This window comes from Micromys minutus (assembly GCF_963924665.1).
Source record: "Micromys minutus genome assembly, chromosome: 6".
Taxonomy (NCBI): Eukaryota; Metazoa; Chordata; class Mammalia; order Rodentia; family Muridae; genus Micromys; species Micromys minutus.
Genome location: NC_137975.1, coordinates 22,919,140 through 22,929,372, shown reverse-complemented (window position 1 = coordinate 22,929,372; position 10,233 = coordinate 22,919,140). Strand labels below are relative to the sequence as shown.

General features: G+C 44.2%; 1 pseudogene across 1 annotated transcript; it reads right to left on the bottom strand.

The window, feature by feature from the left end:
• Positions 1 to 7,487: 7,487 nt before the first annotated feature.
• LOC308421769 (translationally-controlled tumor protein-like) lies at positions 7,488 to 7,966 on the bottom strand (annotated as a pseudogene). Its single transcript has one exon. The product of its transcript is annotated as a translationally-controlled tumor protein-like (transcript).
• Between the last annotated feature and the right edge of the window lie 2,267 nt (positions 7,967 to 10,233).

The following is a 10,233-nucleotide window of genomic DNA, read 5'->3' as shown; positions in this document are numbered from 1 at the left end:
AGTGGGGAGAATATTGTCATGGAAGCAGGGCTCTGGCCTTGGAGGGTACACATACCTGGGTGGCAGGTGCTTGTGTCTGCTGCTGACACAAACTCCAGCAGGTGTACCAGGGAAAAGCTCCTAGTTCATTCAGTGTGTGAGCAGCAAGGACCTCTTGTGGCAAAACCAGGAAAGGGTGGATTAATTCAGCACAGAGGCTGGTGGGGTGGGGTTGATGCAGTGCATGAAAGAACAGCCAAGGCCGGGCACCATGAATGTGTATGACTGCCCGTGGTGGCAAAGGATGGTGTGAGGTTCTTGATACGAATCAGTGTTACTCCCGATGATCATGGGGGCACTACTGTGTTGGGTGAGTGAACAGGGTTGCCCCTCCATTCTTTTTTTAAATTTTACACTCAAGGGTTTATTCCTCTCCTTGTCCACCCTTGTCTACTGTTCCCCATAATTCCTCCCTGCCCCAAAGATTTATTTATTTTTATGTGAGTACACTGTTGCTATTTTCAGATTCACAAGAAGAGGCCGTCTGGTTCCATCACAGATGGTTGTGAGCCACCATGTGGTTGCTGGGAATTGAACTCAGGACCTCTGGAAGAGCAGTCAGTGCTCTTAACCGCTGAGCCATCTCTCTGGAAACACTGTTACTTGCTACAGAATTAATGGACCCATAGAAGGGCATGCTAAACTTTAAAAAGTGGGTAAGGAAAGCGTTTTTCAGGGTCTCAGTTTAATGTGTGATACCAAAGGAAAAATACACAGAGATGGAGAAGGGGCACCATGCTGGGTGGGTAGGGAGTGGAGAGAGGCACGTCAAAGGTTATAAAGCAGCAGACACGTAGGAAGAGCAAGTCTAGCTATTTGTTTAATAAGTAGACTTAAGATATTTTTATTACACAAAGTAACTGTGAAATAAGCCATGTTCACCCAGCTCTATACACACATCTGTGTACCCTGCACACACTCCAAGTTCCATGAGGAAATGAGGCTCTATAGCCACTAGATGGCACCATAGCTGTCTCAGTGCAGCAGATGAAATGGGCTTCAAACAGCAACTTTCATAGTTGGGGTTTGCACGGGGATGCTGGTGGGCTGAGGGTGGTGACAAAATATATTTCTACTAAGTGACTGTCGTTCAGCTACACTGCAGAGGACAGGAACTTAAGTTGGCCGGTGGACTCAGCTGTAGCAAGTGCAGAACCAACGATGTCACACTCCTCTTACAGCAGCGTCTCTTGGGCAGCTGCCTTCTGCAGAATGGATGCATATTTTCCCTAGACCTATCCCAACCTTTCTCCCTTGCCACTGGCTTCACAACTCAGGTCAGATTGCAGTGTCTTCTGAGGTTTGGAGAGCAGAAGTCAGAATGGACTCAGGAGAAAACAGTTCATATTCCAACGAAGAACATGATGGGAATGCAGAGGGAGACCTGGGGGGAAGGTGTGTGGAGTAGGGTAGAAGAAAGATCAGAGCGGATTTGAACAGGGTGTTTCTAAAGGTACACTTGCGTCTTGGGAGGATGCTGTACCAGCTCTAAGTCAGGAATGGTAGAGACGTTATCATTCACAACAGTAGCAAAATTATAGTTATGGAATAGCAATGGATTTTATGGTTGGGGTCATCATGACAAGAGAAACTGTATTAAAGGGTCTCAGCATGAAGAAGTTTGAAAACCACTAATACAAAAAGATCTACCCACTCCCGCCCTCCCCCAAATGTGAGTTGCTTCCCACCAACTTTCCAGACCCACAGCCTCATTACTGACAGGAAACAAATGGCCCACATAGATTTCAGTGGGTAACTTTGCTGAGCCATTTGTGTGCCTGCTCCCAGGCTAGACTTGCATCAGGACTGTCTGTGCATGACCGCAACAGCATAGACTCACCCTAACTGGTACTTTGTGACTGTGAGTACTGCTTGACTTGTCTCTGACACATTCCCTAAGGGGAACCAATCAGCGCTCAAGGCCTAACGATTCACCACAACCATTCCACCAGAGAGGGAACCCACGTCTGCTGTCTTTAAACTTCAGTGTGCATGTGTTCTGACGACACAATTGCTTCTCTGCCTAAAATCCATCTGCCAGCATCACCACCTGTGATTACAAGACATGGCGTCTTCTAGATACTGCTTACAGAGCAAGAGAGTTATTTCAAAGGGAGGGCATCAACAGTGGCTTTGCACCCACGGATTAGTGAGTGCAGCAATACTCCCACTAGAAGCAACTGGCCTCCTGGGAAGATGTGATGACCTATTGAAGATACAGCTGTGATCTGAACTAGGGAATGACACTCTGAGAAGGTAGGGCCCTACACCACAGGTGTTAAGTGGTCTTTGAATCAGAAATAATTACATGGTTGCCATGAGTATACCACATGGCTGTGGGCTTCACAGCAGAAGCAAGGCTGGTTCTTCACACAACCTAGGGGCTTCCCACAGGATTTTGTTTCCCACTTCTGACCCTCTGAACACTTCTGCTTTGGGCTTGGGGACTTGATGCCTAAGGGACAAGAGCGGCTACCAGGAGACATGCCAATGATTTGGAAAAGAGTTCCATTTGGTAAAAGAGTTCCATTTGGTCCTTTTGGGCTTCTCATGACACTGAATCAACAGAGAAAGCATCTTCTGTTTATAACCATTGTTCTTCACTGCCACAGGGAATGGGTGCCACTTCGTGGGGGAACTACATCTAGAACCCAGGTGGATTCTCTGGAGCATCTTTTAGGGATCCAGAGCTAATAGTAAAGGTTAATGAGACAAATAATTTTCTCAACCTCTGGCTAACTACAGCCACAGGTGACTCAGATCCTTCGGGGAAGATATTAGCCCACCATATAAAACCCTGGGTAGTGAAAGGAGGGAGTTATACATGCTAATTTGGCTACATGTCCAGTTACCTGGAGTGTGTGTGCCTGAATATCCATTTCCTTCTTTTTCTGACCCTGTCTGTCTGTCTGTCTGTCTGTCTGTCTGTCTATGAGACGGCACCTCTCTTTGTAGGTCAGGCTGGGCTCAAACTCAGAGATCTATGTCTTTGCCTCCCAACTGTTGGGGTTAAAGGTATGTAGCACTTACTATGCTTGGCTTTTCTCATGATTATTATCAATACGTATTAAGTGTTCTTCCTGACTAGTATTTCACAGTGACATTTCTGCATCCATACATCATGTTTTTGAAAGATATACCCACTCTTCTGCCCTTTCTTGCCCTACCTCTTTCCTTTCTCAAAAGTCCCACTTCTAATTCAGCTCTTAAAAAATGTGTCTACATTTTTGTTGGGAAAACATCTGATTATCTTTCTGTTTATGTTCTCTTTCACTTGCCACGGTGATGACTTCCAATTCGATCCATTTTCCTGCCAGTGACATAAATTCATCCATCTTTGTGGTAGCATGAGTTTCTATTGCACCACATCTTTATCTAATTATCAGTCAATGGCTGGTTGTGTATCCTGAGTACTAAGGACATGGACAAGAGTGAAGAGTCTTTTTTGATGCTGTGCGTCTCTATGTAATGTGCAAACAGGCCTCGCACAGATGCATTATGGGGTAGATCTAGTTTTAGGGTATTTTTTTTATTGAGGAAACTACATTCTACTCTTCATAATGACTGCATTAATTTGTAGTCCCATGAACGGCAGTGTTTAAGGGCTCCTTTCTCCTCCCCATACACTTCTATCGTGACAATTTAATATATGCATACACTGATCATATGTACCCCCAATTTACCTCTTTTGCAGACTCTGGGTACCCCAGGGCACCCTCAGCAGCACTCCCACCTCCATGACTTCTACATGGCTTCTCCAGTTCTTTTTTAAAAGGTATTTTCATTTATTTATTTTATGTATATGAATGCAGCGTGTTTGTCTTTATGCACACCAGAAGAGGGCTTATGGCCCCATTACAGATGGTTGTGAGCCACCATGTGGTTGGTGGGAATTGAACTCAGGAACCCTGGAAGAGCAGTCAGTGCTCTTAACTGCCGAGCCATCTCTCCAGTCCTGAAGAGATGTTTTCCCTTGAGTTGAACTCCCAGACACCCTGGACTCAAGGAGCATGCAACAGACAATCTATGATCCAGGGATTCCAGGTTTAAACCCTATCCACAAGCTTGGGGATTAGTTTGTTTTCATTTTCCCAGTGCCTCTGAGAACACTGATTTTATTTTTTTTAATGTAGGCATTTAGAGCCGCTTTCTTCTTAGGACTGCCTCATTGTATCCCACAAATTTAGATATGTTGTCACCCTGAGTATGTCTGTAATTAGCAAATCCTAACAGCTGGGTATGCCCATGAGAAATTTCTGTAGTTTCTTTTATTATTTCTAGATTTATCCTATTGTGGTAGATTACAGGATAGAATTTCATTTTTTCCTCATATTTGTTGAGACTTGTTTCTAATATTTGATTAATTTCAGAAAATATCCCATGGGGTTCTGAGAAGGATGTTCTTCAGTGTTTGGGCAAACTATTGTGTAGATGTCTGCTAGTTCTAGTTGGTCTACACTCTTTAATTAAATGTCATTTAATTTCAGTGTTTATTCACTTTTTGGGTGCAGTTGATCTGATGCTGAGTGAGGGGTACCGGCATCACTGTGATTTAAAATGAGTACTGTTTACTCTGTAAAATTGAAGGAGTTTATCAACTGAGAGTATCCAGTCTGGCGCTGCGGGTTCGGTAGCAGAAATCATTCCTTAGACTCTGTTATCTGATGATGGAGTAGCAGGTGGTTACAGAACAGACATTTGTTAAGTAGGGATTAGTTAGTAAAGCAACTTCAGTGGGTTTCTGTACACCCATGTTCCTGTGAGTGCAAAGGAGGAAAAGGGCAGCGCTGGGGTGAGAAGAGGTGGGCGGGGTTAGGTTGGTAGGTGAGTAATAGAAGAGGTGGGCGGGCTTAGGTTGGTACATGAATAGTAGAGAGGGATGAACACAGGAGTGGGAATTATCAATGAAAAGGGAAACAAGTGGGCAGAATATACGGGAGCATCAGTTAACACTTAGATGAAAAAGAGGAGAAAATATGGCCAGACATCATAAATGAGGTTTGCCTCTGGGAGATATAATAGTAAGAGGAGTGGGTAAGGGAAAAGAGAAAAGAAGGGAGGGATCAAGGGAGGGAGAGATGGGGGGGAGAGCATGTCACAACCAAGCACAGAGTGTATAGAACGGTAAAAGGTGGCAGCAGTAGGAAACAGTGTGGTCTGCTTCATTGCCCTCTTGAACTATATATCCAAGATGTGGCAATAGAAGAGGAAAGAGATATAAGACTGTGGGTCACTGGGGGACAAAGAACAGCTGCACTGGGGAAAGAGCTATGAGTGACAATACAGGAAAAAGATCACTGGCCGGAATGTTGATTTTCTCATCTCTGTTGGTGACAGGCTGGCTGACTCCTTGGTTCTGGGCTGAATGGTTTGGTTCTTCTTATGTGGGCTCCCAACATGCAGCGGATGGTTCTCTTGACTCTGCCCTACCAGGCTATGGATAGTCTGATACCTGAGGCAAACTCCTCTCAGCCAGGTTGCTATGTTCCTTACTACCTGACTTGGAACAGCTAGAGGCTGGCTGTGTAGTGTCCAAACTCCAGCAGCTTTGCTTTTCCTTGGTTCTGCACTAATGGTGGCTCTGTCTGCAGGCTCTGGGAGCTCTTCTGTGAAATCCCTACACAAGCCACCTCTGTAGATTTCCTGGCTGACTTTTAACTCTGTTTGCGTTGGGTAGATGCCACTGTGGTCTTGCTGGCTGCTTGTATCAGCCAAGACCAGTCCGATGGTAGAGAAAGTTCATGGGTCTAGTAGATGAGGTTTGCTGGGTGTTTTAGTTAGGGTTTTACTGCTGTGAACAGACACCATGACCAGGGCAGGTGTTATAAAGGACAACATTTAATTGGATCTGACTTACAGGTTCAGAGGTTTAGTCTATTATCATCAAGGTGGGAGCATGGCAGCATCCAGGCAGCATGGTGCAGGAGGAGCTGAGAGTTCTACATCTTTATCTGAAGGCTGCTAGTAGAATACTGACTTCCAGACAGTCAGGATAGGGTGGTCTCAAAGCCCACACCCACAGTGACACACCTACTCCAACAAGACCGTACTTCTAAATAGTGCCACTCCCTTGACCAAGCATATACAAACCATCACCCTGGGGTACCGATCAAGTCAACTCTGGGACTTGAAGTCATAGCAGATGGAGTGATAAAATATTGCTATTTCCTTTAGCCCCCACCTGTAGTCCTGTCCACCAGGAAGATCCCATCTTTATTTTCAGAATCTCATATGTTCTACTATCTCCTCTCCATTAAAGCCTCCGTTACTTTTAGTTGGATTGTCATTTTCACGGTACTCCATTTTTTTGGCATCTTGCTCAATTTCCTTCTTTGGTGTTTTTTATTCTTACTTTTGTCTCTGTGTGCATGGGGAGCATCTTTTGGATGAATGACAGCCACATGAGTGCAGGTCCGAGTCCCTGGAAGCTGAGCTGTAGGAGAGTGCGGACCTGCTGATGCGGATGTGGAGAACGGAACTGCGTTCCATCGGATGACCAAGTGTTCGGGACAGCGGAGTCATCTCTCCAGCCTCTGTCGCTGTTTTAAAGCTTGCCTGGCAGAGATCTTTTACTCGCTTTGCTAGGCTTACTCCAAGCTTTTGTATTTACCCTTCGAGGCTACTGTGAATAAAATTGTCTCCCAATTCTGCTGTCCAGTTCGTTTGTCGTCGGTATACAGCAAGGGTCCTGATTTTTTTTTGCAGTTTAATTTTGATCCTGCCTCTTCGATGAAAGAGTTTTTATAAAGTGCGAGAATTTTCTAGTGCAGTTTGAAGGGTCTCTTTCCGTGTAGAATTATGTCATCTGCAAATAAAGACATTTGGGATTCCTTCTTCCATATTTGGGTCCCTTTGTTTTCTTCTCCTGCCTTATTGCTCTGGGTGAGGCTTTAAGCGCTGTGTTAGATGTGACTGAAGAGACTGGGGGAAGCAGAGCTTTGTCACTGACGTTAATGGAAATGGTTCAAATTTGTCTCCTCTTATCACGGTGTTGGCTGTGGCTGTGCCATATGTAGCCTTTATTATGCTGGGACATGTTTTATTAATCTCTGCTATCTTCAGGATTTTCAGTCTCAAGAGATGGCAGATTTTGTCGACGACATTATTAATGACCACTGAGATGATTTCGTGGCTTTTGCCCTTGAGCATTTTATGTGATATATTTATATTTGTTGATTTGTGTGTTGAACCATCACTGCATCTCTGGAATGAAGCTAACGCTATCATGATGAATCATCTTTCTGATGAATTCTTTTTTTTTTATTTAAATGCACTTTATTTTTAGACAACCCACATGACATGATTTTCTTAAACAACGCTTCCACTCCAAATAAATCACAGTCAAAACAAGAGCTCAGGATGACATCAGTTCCATTTGTCCTAAGTCCTGGTGTTGTATGGACGGTAAACAGCAGCCAATTACGGTGACAGGTGACAAATACAATTTTTTAACATTTTCCCATCTCTAAGCCGTCCTTAAAGAAAATCACGAATGGAGTCACACCATCTTCACGGTAGTCCAGGAGAGCAACCATGCCATCCGGATTCACGTTTTCACCATAAAAACCTGGTAGTTATTGAAGTTACAAGGATGCGCTTCATGTGCTGTGCTGCTTTAGTCATAAAAGGTTCCACTCTTCCTGGTTTATCTTCAAGTTTGCCTTTGAGTGATTTCATGTAGTCTTTGATGTACTTCTTGTAGGCCTCTTTTGTGAAGCTGGTTTCTTGTAAGCGATGGGTCGTGACATTGTCAACACCGGTGACCGCTGTGATTTTGGTACCTTTGCCCTCCAGGACCTTCAGCGGAAGCATTTCCACCAATGGGCGAGTCATCGAAGGCACCCTCTCTTCTACTGACCATCTTGCCCTCCACCTCCAGGCACAGTCCGTCCATGATCTCCCGGATCTTGTAGATGTCGGAGAACATCCGGGTAAATGATCTAGGTGATGACTGAGGACAGCGGCAAGCCTGATAGCGCAGAGCGAGTCCGGTGCTCGGAGCTGGGGGAGGGGAGAGTGGGCAGAAAAGCTTTTTGATAAAGTCTTAAAGTCTGTTTGCAAGTATTTTATTGAGAATTTTTATGTCTATGTTCATCAAAGAGTATTTATCTATTTTTTTCTTTATTGTTTTTTTATCCGGTTTTGGTATCAGGGTGATGCTTCATAAAGTGAATTTAAGAGCATTCTCGGTCACGTGCCTGAGTTTGTAGGTGGCGTGGGCCTAGCGAAGTCAACATGCTTCGGGTTTGTAGCAAAACCTATGGAGACCCTTGGAGAAATTGCTAAAGTTGATTGGAGAGTATGGACTCGGAACAAAGGAGAGGTGTGGAGGGGGGGTCACATTTACCCTGGCGAAGATCCGGAAGGCTGCCCGGGAGCTGTTGCCGCTCACTAGGAGGATCCTCGGCATCTACTGACGACTCGTTGGCCTTGGGGTGCTGGATGAGGGCAGGGTGAGGCTGGATTACGCCCTGGGCCTGAGGATTGAGGATTTCTTGGAGACACGGCTACAGACCCAGGATTCTCCACGCCCGTGTGCTCATCCGCCAACGTCAGGGTCCGCAAGCAGGCTGTGAGCATCCCAGCCTTCATTGTGCGTCTGGACTCCGGAATCGCATTGATTTCTCCCTCTGTTCTCCTTACGGTGGTGGCCGTCCAGGCCGACTGTAGAGGAAGAATGCCAGGAAAGGTCAGGGTGGTGCTGGAGCTGGTGATGATGAGGAAGAGGATTAATTAATACCCTGCCGCACTGGAGGACTGTCTGGTTTTCCAGCTAAAAATAGAACAATTGATAATTTAAAAAAGAGCATTCTCTTTTGTTTTATGGAATACTTTAAGAATCAATATTGGTTTTTTGATGGTTTGGTAGAATTCCGAAGAGACTCAATCCGGTGTGGACTTTTTTAGTTGGGAGATATATATATATATATATTTTACCATTCTTAAAATCATCATTTGTGATATAATAATATTTGTGTCAAGTTTGTAACAAACAAGCCCAATTGTTGTGTTATTACTTGCACATGAACACATACAAAGCCTAAGGAGTCTGCTTTGTCTACAAGCCCTTGGCAAGAGTTTATAGCTATACAATCCTTAAAATAAATGAAACAAAATATTTTGCCCTTAAAGACCATTTCCAAAAAGACAGTTAACAGCAATTTTAAAGATCAGCTTAGCAAAATCTGTGTGGTGGACAGCTGACTCAACCTGACACAAGCTAGAATTATCATCATGGAGGGACCCTTAACATAAAATGCCCCGCTAAAGATCCATCTATAAGGCATTTTAAAAATGTGATTGATGAGGAAGGGCCCAGCCCATTGTGGGTAGAGCCACCCCCAGGGCTGGTTGTCCTGGGTTCTATAAGGGTGAGCAATCCAGAAGGAGCAAGTCAGTAAGCAACATTCTTCCATGGCCTCTGCATTAGTGCCCGCTCCAGGTTCCTTCCTGTTTGAGCTCTGTCTTGACTTCCTTTCTTGATGAGTGCCACCAAAGACTGTGACTAGCCGGAGCCTACTTTAGGTCTTGAGGCTCAGGCAAATTAGGAAATTTCTAATTACTGCTTCAATTTCATTGTGGGTGACATATATAGTAATTAAAAAAATCTTTTGCTTTAACCTTGGCAGATTATATGCATCTATTAAATCATTTTTTTAAAGATTTTCTAACTTAGTGGAATATGATTTTTTTTAATGCCTTTCCAAAGCTTCTAGTTACTTACTGGTGTATGTAAGGTATTTAGGATATCTGTCTTGCCCCAAAGTCCAAAGTTTAGGCAAGTCTCAGGTGACTAGGTCAAAGTTCTTTTGTGCTTTACTTCAGGTAGCTTCTTTTCACATCCAGCCAAGAGTCTTGTGTTTATCTCTCTTAAATGTCAACTTGTTGGAATAGCCTTATTCTAGATTGTCAAAATATTTACTCTCACCCTCTCTTTACCCAGATTTCGGGGATCTTCCCTAGCCCTATATTTGAAGCCTAAGGATTCTTTTTTAACATCACTCAGAATCATGGGCTGTTAATAATTAGCAGATACTGTTAGCTTCCAGATGTTAGCCAAAGGGTGGATGCTTTTGACCTAGCATGAGGCCTGGGAGAAGCAAGCTATTGGCACTTAGTGTGAACGCTTTCCCTTCACACATAGTCCTCCTCCTCTCACCTCCAGAGTGATTGTTTTCATTATCTGTTGCCGAA